The sequence below is a fragment of the Muntiacus reevesi genome, chromosome 2 (assembly GCF_963930625.1).
Source record: "Muntiacus reevesi chromosome 2, mMunRee1.1, whole genome shotgun sequence".
Classification (NCBI taxonomy): domain Eukaryota; kingdom Metazoa; phylum Chordata; class Mammalia; order Artiodactyla; family Cervidae; genus Muntiacus; species Muntiacus reevesi.
The window spans coordinates 62357045-62375804 of record NC_089250.1 but is presented as its reverse complement, the minus strand read 5'-3'; the positions used below and the strand labels follow the sequence as shown (position 1 = coordinate 62375804).

General features: G+C 44.1%; 2 pseudogenes; one reads left to right on the top strand and one right to left on the bottom strand.

Moving 5' to 3' along the window:
• Positions 1-6334: 6334 nt before the first annotated feature.
• LOC136157180 (large ribosomal subunit protein eL39-like) lies at positions 6335-6535 on the bottom strand (annotated as a pseudogene).
• A 7788-nt stretch (positions 6536-14323) lies between these two features.
• On the top strand, positions 14324-15040 carry LOC136157982 (proteasome subunit beta type-6 pseudogene; annotated as a pseudogene).
• The last annotated feature ends 3720 nt before the right edge of the window (positions 15041-18760 follow it).

Below are 18760 nucleotides of genomic sequence, written 5' to 3'. Positions count from 1 at the left end.
ACGTTCAAACAGCTGATTGTGACGTCACAAAGGGGCCCGCCCGCCTCGCGTCACCGGCCGGCCAAGCGGCGGCCAATCCCAGACTGCGGATTCCCTCTCCCCGCCTCCTCCGCGGTTAGCCGGCTAGTGGCTCCCTCGCGGGGATCCCAGACTCCCAGGCTAGGGAAGAGGAGGCCTGGAGAAACAACTGCTGGAAGCTTGGACCGCCCTGCCTCTGGGCGACCCACGGACCTCTCTAAGAGGGGGATTCCCACTAGTTCCTACGAGATCCCCATCTTGCTGCACTCCCTCCGCATCTGTCAGCGCCCTCACCTTTCCCGCCGCCTCTCCTGTCCTTTCACCTGCATCTTATATTCAAGTCCCTCAGTCTGTACACTTTTCTCAACTCCACACCACGCTCGTGCACTCCAGCCTCCCCACCACCCGGCTCTCGGCTCTGCCTTTTCTATCTCTCTTTCTTGCCGTACACGCTCGCTGCTTTCCCACTCCTTTTTTTCCTCGGCTGGGCAAGCTTAACAGTTGGGGGATAACCCTCTTCCCTGGTTCCAGGGGATCGCAGGAAGTATAGAAGAGTTGGTTAGGCTGACAGGGAAATATTGCTGGTAGAACTTGGAGAGGAATTGCTTTGGGCTAAATAAACTTTGACCTAGAGAGTAATCTACACTGGAACGTTTACGCATCTTGTGCGTGTGTGTGCTCAGTCCTGTCTGACTCTTTGTGACCCCATGGGCTGTGGCCTGTCAGGCTCCTCTGTCCATGGGATTTCCCAGGCAAGAATACTGGAGTGGGTTACCATTTCCTTCTTCAGGGGATCTTCCTGATGGAACTTGACTCTCCTGCATTGGCAGGCTCATTCTTTACCACTGGCTACTTGGGAAGCCCTTACACACCTTATTTAATCCATATTGCTACTGGGGCTGGACAGAAAAGTGAGAGACAGGGATTGATTGATTATTAACCCTGATGTACACACAGGGAAACTGAGATAGATCTCATGGCAACCCACTCAAGTGTTTTCTTGCCTGGAGAATTCCATGGACAGAGGAGCCTAGCAAGCTATAGTCGGTGGGGTTGCAGAGAGTGGGACCCAGCTGGGTGACTAAACAACACCACCACCACACAGGGAAGCAGATCTCATGGTTAGTATATAGATTCATATTCAGTAACGCATTCAACAACAACTATTGCCACTGCCAGACCATTAGCTGACATTTTTGAGCACTTACTGAGTGCCAGGCATTGTGCCATACTGCTATATATGTGTTTTTATTCTTCACAACAACCGAAAAGGTATGTGTTATCCCCATTTTCCAGTTGAGGAATCAGAGTCACACAGTTATAGTAAATGGCAAAGCCAGAATTTGAACACATAGTTCCTGGCTCCAACACTCTCCACTCTCTACAAGCACCAGATAATCAAAGCCCGAGGGTGCTTCAGCCTCCCCCAGGAGACCTGGGCTTCGTCCTTTCCCCAAACTTGCTGTGTGACCTCAAGCAAGTCATGTCATCTCTCTGGGCCTCAATTTTCATATCTGTCGAAATATCCAAGTTACCTTTTAGAGATTCTTTCAAAGTCATCACCCTCAGGATTCTTCCAGTCCCATATTCTAGGCCCCCAGCATTCCCAGTGACCTGAGAAGTGGCTGGAAAGACCACAGTACACATCCTCAGCACCTCCAGAGGTTGTGCATCCTCTCTCAGTAGAGCAGGGCTGGTGGGGATGAATCTGGGCACTGCCCATCTGTCTCACCAGGAGGGGGGTTGTGGGGGAAGGGAACTAGGCCAGAGCTTCTGCTCTGCTGATAAAATCCTGTCCCGGCCTAATCTGAAACCCCAGAGGGACGTCTCAATCCTAGCAACTAGGAGAAGGAACCAGGAAACAATACCCAGCGGTTTGGGGAAGATGGGTAGGAGTGAGGAAGCAGTGTTTTGGCCTTTGGAGTGGTATCCCCAAACCATCCTCATTCTTTGCAACCCTGAGCCTCTGCCCATCACATCTGCTTCCTGCTAACCTCATACCCTCTCTTCACCTTTTGCTGACTTAAACTGGATAATCCCTAATACGCCTTCTTGTCACATCATTTGCCTGCTCTAAAACCTCCTGTGGCTCCCACAGTACCACGCCCCTTAATACGGCATTTGTGGCCTTCCATGATCCAGCCCCAGTGCTCTCACTTTATTCCTCTTCCTCACTTACATCTACCTTGTGCTACGCTCAGACTCCTGTTGTCTCTTCACTCTCCCACATCCATACTTTTGCTCAAGCTTTCTCCTGGAATTCCCTGTTCAGGCCTTTCTGAATTCAGAGTTTTTCTGTCTTCAAGATTCTACTCACTCCTTCTTCCTCTAGGTCACCTTTCCTGTCCCCACCCAGGTGTCCAGAACTACCTTGATAGACGACGGTACAATCATTTATTTGTTCAATAAACAGTAAGTGATGATGACTAATGTATATGTGTTTTCCCAAGTAGATTGTGGGCCTCCCAAGGGCAGGATCTTTGTCTATATACTTCATTCAGCCTGTGCTGGGCCTAGCATAGAGTAGACTCAACCAAAGGTTCAACAGTTAAAGGCTGGAGAATGGGGGCTAGATTAGGAATTTGGGATTAAAATATACATGCTACTATATATAAGACAACCAACAAGGACCTACTGTATAGCACAGGGAACTATACTCAATATCTTATAAAAACTTACAATGGGAGAGAATGTAAAAAATAATATAGATGTGTATGTATAACTGAATAACTTTGCTGTATACCTGAAACTAACACAACATTGTAAATAAACTATATTTCAATTAAAAAAAATTTAAAGGCTCAGCTCAAGAGAAATGATTGGCATGAGAAGACTCCTATACCTGGACCCTTAACCCTGGTACAGGAAGCATTTCATTCTATTCAGCACAGGATTATGGTACCCCGAGCCCAGGGAAAGGGTTTCTTGTCATATACTCTGGTCCCCTAAATGACCTGGATTCTGTTCCCAATTTTATAAACCCTGTGTACAGACAGACAGGCCAGATCTCACCCTTACATTTCTCATGAGTCAAAGATACCATGAAAGTGTGGTGGCTGAGCCTAGCAGAATCCCCTCCTGAAACCCCTAGGACCCATCCCTCTCTACCGTAGAGATGTACTGTTAGGGCTAGAGAAGACCTCAGAGCTCAGCTCATCCCCAAACTTTCATTTTATAGGTGGAGAAACTAAGGCACCCTGAGACACAGAGATTAAGTTACTTGTTTAGAATTCTAAAGCAACAGAGTCATCTACTGACCTTGGTTGGCGCTGGAGTGGGCTTAGTATTCTGGGACCTTGGCCTGGCCTGGGCACTATGCTGAAAGTAATCCTGGAATCTCATTTCCAATCAGACATAAGATGCCACTCCTGTACACACACATACACACGGGCATCTATGTGTACACATGAAGGCATCCATGTACAAACATACACATACACATGAGCTCACATTTGCAGAGTTAACAGATGCTCATGCCCTTCTAATCCTTGCCCAGATGTAAGCACCTGCCAAATGTTTCCTTTTTGGCTGCAGGGCACATGGGATCTTGGTTTTCCAACCAGAGATCAAACTCATGTCCCCTGCATTGGCAGCACAGAGTCTTAACCCCTGGACCACCAGGAAGTCCCAAAACTAGCCCAGTTTTACGGGTTCCAGGGTTGGAGGTCAAGAGGCCTTCTTGACCTTCTCTTCTATCTGGGACTAGGGCTTGTCTTTACCGAACTCTGGGGGCTCCCTAATGGCTTGGGGTTCCCCCACTTCAAAGGGCAGAGATGCGTCAGCCTGGCTGTATCCCTCATAGGATCTTGCACGTACTCAAAGTTATGAGTCCACTGAAGAACTAGCTTACCACTGCCCTCTCTCCTCTTCCCCTCTGAGATAGAGGGCAAGGCTGAGACAAGCCTGGTGGGCAGTTTGGAATCTGATGAAACCAGCAGGTCCTGATCACTCTAGAAACACAACCCCCCACCCTGAACTAGCCCTAGATTTACAGAGTTAAACTATATTAATGACGACACTCTTAGGACCTCTATGTGCCAGGTATTATTCTAAATCCTTGCTTACGTGTATGCTAAATTGCTTCAGTTGTGTCTGACTATTTGCGACCCTATGGACTGTAACCCTCCAGGTTCCTCTGTCCATGGGATTCTCCAGACAAGAATACTGGAGTAGGTTGCCATGCCCTCCTCCAGGTGATCTTCTTGACCCAGGGATGGAACCCATGTCTCTTATATCCCCTGCATTGGCAAGTGGGTTCTTTACCACTAGCGCCACCTGGGAAGCCCATTCTAGATCCTTACCTGTGTTGATAACTCCTTTAATCTCCACAACAACCCCCTAATATAGATAAAATTTATTCTTCTCATTTTACTGGTGAAAAAACTGAGACAAAGAGGGAAACAAATTTAATTGGTAAAGCCAGCTAAGGCAAACATAATCCCCATATTCCCCCAAAAGACTGACCTATACCTTAACCAAGGGGCATGTCCCTAGAACCTATACTCAAAAAACTTTGTTGTTCAACCAAGAGATGTTTGAATTGGATCTAACTGTGGTGTGTGTATGTGTACACCATGAAAAAATCCTTGGCCTAATTGTCAGTAAATCCAGATTTCAATCCTGGTTTTATCCTAGGTTCATTGTCCAAGTCACTTTCTTTTTCTGGGCCTCAGTTTTCTCATCTGCAAAATGACTGGCTCCATATTCTATGTGCTTATATGTTCGATAATAAATAGCATACAACTATAAAGACTGTGTGTGAAAAAATGTACAGTATTTTTTTAAAAAGTCATTTTCTTGAGCAGCAGACCCTCTTATGTTGGCCTTGAAGGAGCAAACTGCCGTGTTGTGAAGATGGCCACATGCAGGGACCCAAGAGGGACTTCTGGAACCTGAGGGTGGTCCCTGCCCAAAGGACTAAGAAAATGGAAATGTTAGTATTACAGCAGCAAGAAAATGAATTCTGCCCATAACCTGAGGGAACCTAGGGCCAAACTTTCCCTATTTGGGTCTCCAGATGAGAACACGGGCTTGATTTCAGCCTTGTGAGTCCCTGACCAGAGAACCCAGGTGAGCTATCCCTGGTCTGATTTCCAGAACTCTGAGCTTGGGTGTTGTCTTAAGGACCAACTGACTGTATAGCACAAGGAATTCTTTTCAAAATTACATAACAACCTAAATAGGAAAATAATTTGAAGAAGAATAGATGCATGTATATGTATATCTCTGAATCACTCTGCTGTACACCTGAAACTAATACAACATTGTTAATCAGCTATACTCCAATACAAAATAAAAAAATTTTTTTTATTTAATAAAAAAAATTGTATTCACCCAGGAGGGAAAAAGACAAATGGGTATTGTCTTGAGTCCCTTAACCTATGGAAGTTTGTTAGACAGTAATAGTGTGTTGAACACTAATAGTGTGTTGAACACTATTTCAACACTACATGTGTGTTGAAAAGTTTTTTGCATGAAAATTAAGAAACAGCTTGAGTTATTCATCTTACTCTAGTACATTTTGTCTTAGTGCAAATACTTTCTTTTGCTGAAGTCATATAGTTGAAATCAAGTAATTTGCATATGTGGGATGCAAATCCAGCCAAAGGCACTTCCTCCAGTAAGTTCTCCAAGCTCTCTTTGAAAAGAATTAACCTCTCATTCCTCAGAGCCTCCGAAACAAACACATTGTCTGCCTGTCTCTTAGAGCACTGTACACTTTGAATTCACCACATACTCAGGAATGCCTAGTTTCTTTCCAGCAGATATCTAACCTTTTCTATACTGGAGAATCTCTTTCAGTGTAACATGCTAAGTTGCATCAGTCGTGTCTGACTCTTTGCTACCCTATGGGCTGAAGCCCGCCAGTCTCCTTTATCCATAGCATTTTCCAGGCAAGAATACTGGAGTGGGTTCCCATGCCCTTCTCCCCCCGCCCCCCTTAATTTGTCCACACTTTATTCTCTTTTTTTGTTTGTTTTACAAGATCATTTTGCCTTGTTTTGGAGATTAAATTACAGTGCAGTGCACAAGTCATAAATGTAGGGTTCAATAAATTTTGACAGATGCATACATTCATGTAACTCACTGTAAGATAGGTCCCTTACAAGTTTACATTTCCTTTTTTTTAAGTTTCACATATTTATTACTAAGCCTCATAGACTGCTAGTGAAGAAACAAGAAACATCAGGAGCCAAGCATTTCATCTCCCCCATAAGCTATTCAGACAGTAGTGATGTTCTCACTGTGACTTGGTTGGTTAACATACAAGTGATCTTAACACACCGCGTGTATGCCACTTTATATAGGAGGCTTCTTACACACCCAGCTTGGTTCTTCTCCAGTGTCTTCTCTTGGAGTTGTACCTGATTTTATTACCAGTTTTCATTCGAATCCATTGAGGGATGGGACAATTCTGCTTTTGTTTCTTGGCTTGGAATCACTTGATCCTGAAAGTCTTGTGAGAAGACCCATGCCCTTCTCTAGGGGATCTTCCCAACACAGAGATCAAGTCCATGTCTCTTATGTCTCCTGCATTGGCAGGCAGGTCCTTTACCACTAGTACCACCTGGGAAGCCCCTTCAGTGTAAACAGAAACATGATCAAAAACTTTAAAATGCAGGGAGATAGGGCTGTGAAATTCACTCAGTCGTGCCCGGCCCTTTGTGACCCCATGGACTACACGGTCCATGGAATTCTCCAGGCCAGAATACTGGAGTGGGTAGCCTTTCCCTTCTCCAGGGGATCTTCCCAAGCCAGGAATCAAACCCAGGTCTCCCACATTACAGGGGGATTCTTTACCAGCTGAGCCACAAGGGAAGCCCAAGAGGCTAGGATAATGATTAGAACAAGGAACTAGTGGAATCCAGGGGGAGAAAAGAGATCCACGGAAGCCTTCCTGGAAAAGAGGACATCTGAGATGGACTTTGCAGGATGAGTAGAAGTTGACCTTGGGGTTAAATGGCCAGGAATATGATTCAAATCAGGAACCCTCTAGGACTTCGCTGGTCGTCCAGTGGTTAAGACTCTACGCTCTCAATGCAGAGGGATCAGGTTTGATCCTTGGTCAGGGAACTAGATCCCGCATGCTGCAACAAAAGATCCTGCATGCCTCAAGGAAGACAGAAGATCCTGTATGCTGCAACTTAAGATATGGCACTGCCAAATAAATAAATATTAAAAAAATATATATATCAGGAGCCCTACACCCCTGTCTTGGCTCTGCTTCTGCCTTGCTTTGGGTGATTCTCTATCCTTCAATGGGCCTCTGTTTCTCTGTCTGCACAATAGGGGCATGACGGGGAATTCCTTTGGGGCTTCCCCAGTGGCTCAGTGGTAAAGAATCCGCCTGTAATGCAGGAGCTGCAGGAGATACGGGTTCGATCCCTGGGTCGAAAAGATTCCTCTGGATGAGGGCATGGCAACCCAGTCCAGCATGCTTGCCTGAAGAATCCCTTGGACAGAGGAGCCCGGCAGGTTACAGTCCATAGGGTCGCAAAGAGTCGGACATGACTGAAGCCACTTGGCACACACGCACGGGAAATTCATTTGCCTGCTCACTTTTTTCCTGCCTGTTGCTTTCTAAGGAGAGTTTTGTCTTGTCTGACCACTTTCCAGGCGTTTTAGGTAGAGAACTGGGATAACAGGGAAACAGAAACAGGACGGAGAAGCGACAGGAAAGAAGGAAGGAAAGAAAAAAGCAAGACTTGTGGAAAAGGGCCGAGGGGGGCAGTTTCTGATGGGAAATGACAGGTTTGGTAAGTGAGCAACACGGAGAGGCAGCAGTGGGGCTTGAGAAATGGTGAGAACAAAGGAGATTCTCAAGAGTGTTGACAAGGGGTGGAGACCTTTTGATGTCTTTTGAGAGTTACAGATAAATATTAGAGTCATTTTTAAATTGCTCCCGGGAGCTGGACTATTGTTCTTGAATTTACTACATTTTTATCCATTTCTGAATAGGTTAAAATGGACATGATTTGAAATCTCAGAGAACAAAAGGGTAAAAGTTTCCTTCCCATTTTTGCCTTTAGGACCCTCCAATCAACTTCTAGTCCCTAGGGGGGACTGCTGTTACCAGCTTCTTGTGTGAACTGTCAGAAATAATCTCTGCATGTACAAGCATGTATATGTAGGTATGATCCCCCTGTTTTGAACACAAATGATAGAGTACTATGCACACTTTTCTGAAATTTGCTTTTTTTTTTAAAGTTAACAATACAAGTTGGAGGACAGTCCCTAGCAGTATATACAGAGCTGCCTAATTCTTTGTTAACAGCCACATAGTATTTCACTGTCTCATATTAAGGATGGATTGAAGTTTATTCAGATAGTCCCCAATATTTAAACCTTTAGTTTGTTTGCAACAATTTGCCCTTCATACTGCAGTTCTTGAACATGATGTTAAAGGTGCTAAGCCTGAGCCACTTGGAACACTTGGATTTATTTGGATACTGGGAGCTTTTGGACTCAATGATGTTTTTGACAGATTCTGATCCATCCTCTGGATCAAGCTCTTCCTACTGCCTTTTCCCTCAGTTCTTCCCACCCTGTTGTTGGGGCCCAGAGTGGCAGCTTCAGCCCTTCACCATGGCCTGCTCTCTGAAGTCCTTGGAACTCTTCCTGCATCTTAAAAATCCTCCAGGCCGACTCTCTTGATTCCAGCCAAGAGCCTCCTGCTCGGAGCTGTGGGCAGAAAAGCCAGAGATAGAGGCCCTGTGCATGTGCACGGTCATTCAGTCATGACTGACACTCTACGACACTTTGAACTGTAGCCTACCAGCCTCCTCTGTCCCTGTGATTTCCCAGGGAAGAATACTGGAGTGGGTTGTCATTTCCTCTTGCTCAGGGATGGAACCCCACATCTCTTGTGTCTCCTGTTTTGGCAGGTGGGTTCTTTACCACTGAGCCCAACACCTGGGAAGCCCAGAGGCTCTGAGTAGGGTGTAAATACTTATTGATCTATTCCTAGACTTTCCTGGGGCCTCCCTGCTTGTTCTTCATTGTTAGTTGGTTTTCTGTTTCATCATTGCTAGTTGGTAGGACTTTGCCCTACCTTTCTGCCAGAGGAATTCACTGGGTCTACTCTAAGATCCTGGGGCAGGACCTTACCTATGAACCTTAAAAAAAAAAGTACCTTCTTGAAGGAGAAGAAATCCTTCTACCTGTAGTAGAATTGCATGGAATGGTTATTTAAAGATCATCTAGTGCCATAAATTTACAAATATGGGAACTGAAGTCTGGATGAGAGGGTAGGACTAGCCCAGGGAACAGAATATGTGAGCAAGAGGGAAAGAACAGGAACTTGAGGCTTCTACCTCCAGGTCTAACCTCTTCACCCTCTCCTCCTAGAGTTCAGACTCAGTTCATCTTTATTTTCTCAAAATGTAGGACTTCCCTGGGGGTCCACTGGTTGGGAATCTGCCTGCCAATGCAGGGGACCTGGGTTTGATCCCTGGTCCAGGAAGATCCCACATGACACAAGGCAGCTAAGCCTGTGGGCCACACTATTGAAGCCTGCATACCCTAGAACCTGTGCTCCGCTACAAGAGAAGCCACTGCAGTGAGAAACCCACACACTGCAACTAGATAACCCCTACTCGCTGCAGCTAGAGAAAGCCTGTGCACAGCAACAAAGATCCAGCACAGCCAAAAATAAATAAAAATAAATGTTAAAAAAATATATCATGTTTTACAGAAGAAACCAAAAGCACAAGAGTACATACCATAGGATTCCATTATAAGAATATCTAGAACAGGCAAAAGTAATACATACTGACAGGAAGCAGATCCATAGCTTCCTGGGGATGGGTGGAAGGACTGACTACAAAGGGGGTTGAGGGAACTTTCTAGAAAGGTAGAAGTGTTCTCTTTTGATTGTGGGATGGTAGGGTATATATATTTGTTAACATTGATTATACCTCAAAAAAATGACTTAAAAGAAAAAAAAAGGCAACATTGAAATATATTTACTCAATTTAGTTAAGAAAATACAATGTGATCACTGACCTATATGCACAGTCAACTTGCACCAACTCCTCTGAGTTTAGCCATTCATAACTCCCAGGTCAGATGTTTGCATCTCTGAGATGAAGTAGTCACAGATTTTGGTCAGAACATCATTTCATTTAGACTTTTGTTCACTGTGTCATGACCACTGTTCCTGACTTGGGTGGGATTACAAAGCTGTTGACTAATACCTCTTTGGTGTCTATCCAGGTGTTGTGTTGACTTGTCAGATTGGATTTTTCTTGCAGGGACTATCAAAGCTTTTTAATTTGTGCCCTTTAAAAAAGGAAAAAAAAAAAAAAAATTTGTATGAGTAATAATAACCATGGCTGACATTGCTTGCTCGCTTTCTCTGTTCCAGGAGATGTTCTAAAGGTTTTGCATGTAACATCTCAATATAGTTTCACTACTGTCCTTTGAAGAAGCTCCTTTTGTGGTCCCCATCTTGCAGGTTTGGAAACTCAGGCATGGGGACTTTGAGTTATCTGCCTGAGGTTTGACAGAAAATTCCCCCCTACAGTGGAGCCTGGCAGGCTGCAGTCCACAGGGTCACACAGTCAGACATGGCTAAAGCAACTTAGCACGAATGCATAAATGACAGATGGATATGAACCCTATCGGCCTGACTCCAGAGTCCATATAGCACTTAAGAGCTATATGGTAACGCTATACAGCATTACCTATAAAATGACCTAAGAGAGACAGCAAAACCCTTTTGCCTCAGGATCCCTTCCTCACTACTGCCAGATATTCCACCATTGACTGGGTCCTCCCTCACAGTTAAGCATTGCCATTTTTTTTTTTTAATCTTTTGGCCATGCCTTGTGGCATGTGGGATCAAACTTGTGCCCCCTGCATTGGCAGCCTGGAGTCTTAACCATTGGACCACCAGGGAAGTTCCCAAGCCTTGCCCTCTCTAGATGCCTCCTAAAATGCAACTAGTCAAGAGAAAGGGAGCACTCAATCCCTACCCATTTAGTCAAATGGGTTTTTCAGATGCCTTCTATCCAGTGAGCATTCTGAGAAAAACACAGATTGGGGGGTGGGGAGAAGGGTGACGGGGCATTGAAGGGGACACCAGAGAGGTAAGATCCTAGAGCCAGGTGTCCCAAGTTTCCTGGGCTGACCCTGCTCAACCTCATATCAATGAGACCCTGTGAAAATAAGACCCTACAGACAGTCAGCTCTGAAAACCAGACTCGAAGACACTGGAGACAGGGAGCCATGTAGGTAAGAGGTGACAGGAGAAGCTCTCTAGAATGATGCTGGGTGTAACCTGGGTGCCCCAATCTGAGCCAGGGTGTTCTTGGGGAAGGCAGGTGGAACAAATGGCATGAGGTGAATCCTTCTCTCAGAAAGGAGAGGGTCAGCCTCACTCCTTTGCCTGGGTGTAGTTGCATTCTATCCACTTGAAGTCTATTTTTAAAAAATATTTATTTATTTATCTCTTTATTCCAGTACGTGAGCTTAGTTTCCCCACAGCATGTGGGATTTTAGTTCCCCTATCAGGGATCAAACCTGTGTCACCTGCATTGGCAGACAGATTCCTAGCCATCAGATCACCAGGAAAATCTCCTGAAGTCTATTTTTAAAAATTAAAATGTATTTAAGGACTTCCCTGGTAATCCATTGGTTAAGATTCCATGTTTCCACTGCAGAAGGTGCAGGTTCTGTCCCTAGTCAGGAAACTAGGGTCCCACATGCCACATGGTGAAGTCAGAAAATTAAAAAAAAAATTTTAATTAAAATGATGCAACAATTTATATAAAGTATTATATAAAATCTAAGCAGACTTTGTAATTTTTAAAAAACTATAAAAAACAAAATAAAGTCAGGGCCATCCTTGACCTCCCCTCATCCCATCCCAGAGACCTTCCACTACTGCTCCTGATTTGGAGTTTTCCTTGTTTCTACACAACACATGTATGTACACACAGGAAGTGTATTGTTTCAAAGGGCTTGTTTTGCTTCTAGTTTTAGAAGAACTATACTTTAAAAAATTTTATGAACTGACAATTACAGGGACAGAGATCAAAATTCCAAAGGTTCAATAGGGAAAACAGTAAAAAGTGGGTGTCCCTCTCTTCTCTGTTCCCAATTGTTTCTTTACTCCCCTAAAGGCAACCACCAATTCTAGCTTCTTGTAATTCCTTCCAGAGATAGTCTAGCATTTAAAACTCAATGTATATAGGTGTATGTATTTTCCACACAAAGAAAGACTTCTCCACCTTGTTTTTCTTCATTTTATGGTATATTTTTCAGACTTTTTTTTAATCATTATGGAAAATGGCCTCCTTTTTCACACATACATGGTATCCCATTATATTTATGCACAATATTTATCTAGTCCCCTATGGAAAGAAAAGTTGTTTCTAATATTTTATTACAAACAATGCTGCAATTAAATATTTTATCCATTATTTTGCATATTTATTTGTAAGATGAATACTTATTAGTGGGGATTAGTCAGCTGAGGTTATTTTAAAAGTTGATAGAAAAAAAAAATTGATAGAAACTGCCAAATAACCTTCAAGATGTACCAATTTATACTGCTTATGAGTTTGTTTGTTTCTTGTTAGTATGTCATATGATATACTCTGTTCTGCAGATTCACATTTTTCACTCAGTAATATGACACTGGAGTTCTCCTTATGTCAATATGCATAGATTTTCCTCATTAAAAACAAAGACCATCTCACAATTTCCCACTGCTATGGCTGTGGAAAGTTTATTTAGTTGAAAGCATATTGATGGACATTTGGTTGGGTTTCAGTTTTTTGCTTCCACGAACAATGCTGCAGTAACCCTTCTTGTATTAATATGAATAGAATAGATTCAGAGAAGTAAATTGCAAGATTGATAGTTACACATACTTAAAATTTCAATAGACGCTGTCAAGTTGCTCTTCCAAAATGTTGCAGCAGTTTAGACTTCCACTAGCAGTGCATGAGAACTTTGTGTATGCTCGCTCAGTTGTGTCTGACTCTTTGTGACCCCTTGGACTGTAGCCCACCAGGCTCCTCTGACCGTGGAATTTTCCAAGCAAAAATGCTGGAGTGGGTTGCCATTTCCTACTCCAGGGGATCTTCCTGACCCAAGGAGCGAACCCATGTCTCTGGGGTCTCTTGAATTGGTAGGCAGATTCTTTACCACTGCGCCACCTGCTCTTGAGCCTGCCCATATGCTTTCTCCTGGAACAAAGCTCAAAGTACGGGTTATCACTGGGATCATCCAGACCCTGAGCCCTACTCTGCAGAATCTGAATGGGTAAGCCAGCTGTTGGGAAGAATAAACACAGAAAAGGGGCAGGGCTGTCCCCTACTAGCCAGAAAGTCACCCAGGTAACACAACTCTCTCCAAAGGAAAGATTACTTTGGGAGTGGGAGAAACTGAACTCCCCATCAATAGGGTGTTTGAAAGGAAGTTTGGTGTCAACAAATGCCCTGAGCTTCTGCTCTGTGTGAAGTTTCTTAGATGGGTGTCTTGAGCCGGAGATGAGTCAGACCCTGTCTCTGCCCTCTCAGGGCTTGATACTCATGGAGAAAATAGACAAGTAAACAGACAGTGACAATTCTGTCTACTAACTATTGAGTGGGACTTCCTTTTCTGATAATATCTGGAACTTCCTGCTACACAGCACATGGAACTGCTGGAGATAAAAACAATAAACATCCTTTTAAATGCACAAATGGACCTGCAACCATTTGGGTTTTAACAGATATTTGGGGGAGATGAAGGCTTTGACTTATACAAAGTTAAGGGTTGTAACTGGGATCCTTGATAAACCTAGGACACTTAAAGGGCTGTACCAACAGTGAAAGTGCAGACTAGGGGAAAACAAGCAAATGTCTGAGTACAGAAGACAAAAAAATATATGTCCTTAGCAAAGAAGACGAAAGGGATATAAGTCCAAACAAACTGGTCTTTGGATGGGGCAAAGAAACTATCTTCAAGAATTTGAAATTGCATGCTTGCCCTTGAAGAAAATGAGGTGATGAGTGTGGGATTCATATTTACATTACCTGCATATCTAGGAAACTCCAAGGCTGAGAAATTAACAATTAAGGAGATCTACTCCAAAAGTACCTGTCAGATTCCTAGCAGAAACTAAAGCAAATCTTCTCCAGATCTCCTCCATGAACCCCCTTCCTCTCCCAACCATTGCAGGTTACACAGAATTCCTATATATAGAGCCCTTCCAAACAGCTAATAATCTACAAGGAAACAACTGCTAAAATATACAAGGAAACAATCCATCACCAGTAAGTTTCTGTTGACATAGCAATATCGGTACAGGAAGATGGTGGCCACCTTAGCAGCTGTTCGGGGAGGGGTGCCAGCACCAGTCTGGAAGCCTGAGGCCATTGCCTCTGACTGGGAAAACCAGGAAGTCTCCACAGGGATTCCTATCATGGCCATGCAATTTGATGGGGACATGATTCTAGAAGCCAGCTCCAGAACAATCACGGAGTCATAAACCGCCAATCAAGTGACTGACAAGCTGACCCCTATCCACGGTGGTATTTTCTGTTGCCACTCAGGCTCAGCAGCTGATACTCAGGCAGAAGCTGATGCAGTCACTTATCAGCTTGGTTTGCACAGCGTTGAGCTGACTGAACCTCCACGGGTACACATGGCAGCCAACCTCCTGAAGGAGATGTGTTACTGATACCGAGAAGACCTGATGGCAGGAATCATCATTGAGGGCTGGGACTCCCAAGAAGGGGGACAGGTGTCCTCGGTACCCATGGAGGGTATGATGGTAAGGAAGGCCTTCACCACTGGGGACTCTGGGAGCTCTTATATCTACGGCTATGTTGAGGCTACCTACCAGGAAGGCATGACCAAGAAAGAATGTCTGCAATCCACTGCCAGTACTCTATCTTTGGCCAAGAAACAGGACGGTTCCAGCAGCAGCATGATCCGCCTGGCAGCTATTGCACAATCAGGGGTAGAATGGCAGGTTCTGGGAGACGAGATTGTCCAATTCACCATTGCCACTTTATCATCTCTCTGAATCCTGGGGTTCTAATATACAATAGGAGATACCCCACACTGCTGCAAAATTCAATAAACAGCTTGTCACTAGGGGAAAAAAAAGATTCAGTAGACAAAATGCACAGAAGAATAAGACTTCCATGTACTTCAGATAACAGAATTATCAAATAGTGATCATTGAGTGCAGGTTAGAGGCAGCTGCTAAGTGCTTTGGAAGCATATTGAAAGAACAGATTCCTTGATGAAATCAGTCTTCACAGAGAAGGAGACGAAGAATAAGCTTTGAAGGATAAGTGGGACTTTGCCAAATGAGAACAGGTGCTGTTGGGATGTACAAAGTATAACGTACCAAGGGCATGATCACTGATAGTTTATTTTTTCTGATGCAAATAGGGCAGAAAAGTGAGGGATGAGGCAAGGGAGGTAGGTAGGGGGATAGATCATGTTGGCCCTTGTAAGCAGTCTTACAAGGGACTTTGGTTTCTTTTTAATATTTATTTATGTTTATTTGGCTGTGCTGGATCTTAGTTGTGGCATGTGGGATCTAGTTCTTTGAAAGAAAGTTAGTCCCTCAGTCATGTCTGACTCTTTGTGACCCCATGGACTATAACCCATCAGGCTCCTCTATGCATGGAATTTTCCAGGCAAGAATACTGGAGTGGGTTGCCATTTCCTTCTCCAGGGATCTTCCTGACCCAGAGACTGAATCCAGGTCTCTTGAGTTGCAGGCAGATTCTTTACCGTTCCAATCACCAGGGAAACCCTGGTTCCTTGACTAGGGATCAAACCCGGGCCCCCTGAATTGGGAGAACAGAGTCTTAGCCACTATACTATCAGGGAAGTTCCACGGCTTTGGTTCTAGATTTAAGCATAGAATAGATTTAAATGTAAAATAGATTTAAGTGTAAAAGAAAACCAGTGAAGGATTGTAAGTGAGGGGTTAGTGATATTCACTCGTCCCTTCATTCATTCAATTAATGTCAGGCATGAAGAATGCCTGGAGACTGGTGGGCGGCAGCAGGTGACCAGTCAAGAGAGAACAGCAGCTACATGTGTAGGTGAGAAATGCTGGTGGCTTAGATTAGAGTGGTGGCAGTGAAGATAGAGAGGAGTAGGTAGATTTGGCTGATATTTAGGTCAAAGCTTGAAAGTGTATAAGGGATGCGAAAGTGCGAGGTATCAAGGCTGATTCCTAGGTTTCTGGCTGAGATACTGAAAGATTAATGCTGCCGTTCACAGAGATAAGGAATTAAGAAGAGTGAGTTGTTGGAAAGAAGATCATGAGCTCAGTTTTAGATACTTGGAGTTTAAGGTGACTTTGGGATATCCAAATGGCAATGTCTAGGAGGTAGTTTGATACAAAATGTCTGAATGTCAACAAGAGAAATCTGGGCTGGAAATAAAGATCTGAGTGTTATCAACATGCAATTGGTAATTGAAGTCAGGGAAGAATAGGAGAGTTCTTTGGGAGGCTGAGTTCCACCTTCTGTTGTATTGGTTAAGATACAATTGGTATCTTATTTGGTTGATACCTATCTATATCTATACCTACCTATATCTATTTTACACTTAAATCTATTCTACACTTAAATCTAGAACCAGTCTAGAACTTATCTGTTGTTTTGATTGCAAGTGTTTTGATTGTTTTGAACTCAAGCTAGATTAAATTAGAAAAAGGAAATTGGTGAAATGTCCATCAATAATTGCTGCAGGGACTTCCCTCATGGCTCAGCGGTTAAGAATCTGCCTGCCAGTGCAGGCAACATAGGTTAGATCCCTGTTCCAGGAAGATCCCACATACCATGGGGCTACTAAGTCCTTGCACCACAACTACTGAGCCTGCCCATTCTAGAACCTTCAAGCTCCAACTACTAAAGCCCATGTGCCTAGAGCCTGTGTTCCACAAAAAGAGAAGCCACTACAGTGAGAAACCCACAGGCCCCAAGGAAGAGTAGCCCCTATTCGCTGCACTTGGAGAAAGCCCATGCAGTAATGAAGACCTGGAGCAGCCGAAAGTAAATACATATTAAAAAAAAATAATTGCTGCAGGCAAGGCTTGATTCAGTGGCTCAAATAATGGAACTTAGATCCAGTCTTTTCTAATTTTTCCAAAGCACTTCCTAGGAATTAGATTAATTCTTGACAGGCCCTCTCCTTCCCCATGTGATACTGTTGGGGAAGTTCTCTGCCAGGACACCACGGTTACCTTGTGTACATTCATTCACATAGAGCACACTGGCAAAAGTTTGAACAGCTTATCTAAGTCTTGGCAGAATGCTTAGTGATCCTTCCAGAACATGAGAGAGTGGAAGGCTTGTAAGGTTATGAGAGCATCTTCCACTTGCCTCCCTATTTCCCATGGGAAGCTGCCCTGAGACAGTTTTCTTATTGCTTCCCAGGTTCTGATGAGCTGTGGGACTTTCTTCCCTACTCTACTCAGAATGGAGTTGCAGAATATAAAACCTGCTAACTGCGTTCCAGAATTGGCTCCTCAGCAATAGGGTACTCTACATTCACGTTGCAATTGTTCAGCCTCTTTTGTTTCAGTGTCATCCTTTTTGGTCTGTGGAGCAAGGGTCATGGAAATCTGGCTTATTCTTCTTGCTGACTATGTAAGTAATAAACATTCAACTGAAAACTGGGTTCGTTGTATCTTGACCAGTCAGATATAATCAGTCAGGCCTTAGTCATGGCCTTACCTTATTTTATCTTAAGCTACCAGCTGCTCCTGGGTCTGGGTGCTTCTAAGCTCAAACTCGGCAGAAAAGAAAAGGCCATTGCCCAAATGACTCAATCCAAGATTCCAGAACTGAGTCTTGTTGTCTCTGACTGACCAGACTTGGGTCATGTACTCATACCTGCACCAATTACTGTGGCTAGGGATGTGGGATGTATTGGTTAGTTAAAGCCATTTAGGCCCCATTCCTGAAAATGGGGGTGAGGTCAATCTTACTCAGATCACATGGCTGAAAATTCAGGGTCCTGTTTGGAAAAGGGAAAGAAAGAATGAATTCTAGAAAGCAGTAAACAAAGCCCACTATACCCATCTTCTTTCTCAGAGCAGCAGTGTGTACTTGGGGGGAGGGCATGAAGGGTCTGGATGCATAATTGGGGGAGGGATAGCTCCTTTAAGGAGGGAGAAAGGTTCAGAGAGAAGAGGCTGGGGGAAGCAAAGTCAATTTAAGCCTTTGGAGGCCTAGTTTATAACTTGGTCTTCCTAACAGGATGACTTTTGCAATGGTGGGCATTTGTGGTAGGGGACAGGAAGGAAATTGAGAGGTCTTGAGGTACCAGGTACAAGAAATTTGTCCTCAGGGCACTATGTAAGACCAGATCTCTGGTTCCTTTTGGGCCTTTATAATACTTGGCTCCAAGGGTTGAGGAGGGAACAGGTATGAATTTCCCAAGTGGCTTCACCAGAGACCGAGCCCAGGAACAAGAGGCAGCTAGTATAGGAGACAGATGTTGAGAACCCTGATTTCTGGGCCCAGTATCACCACTGACTCGGCGTGCAACAGTTTGGAGAGTCATGAATTTCCTTGCCTGGCTGGTTACCATGTCTCATAATGGCAGCTACTCATCGGGCAGCCAGGGAGGGGAAAAGCTTTCAGTTGAGTTTGCTATATATGTGTGTGTGCGTGCGTGTGTGTGTGTGTGTGTGTGTGTGTGTGTGTGTATAGGGGCTATTTGTTGTGCTTGTGGACTTCTCTGTTGCAGTGAACACGCTCTAGAGCTAGAG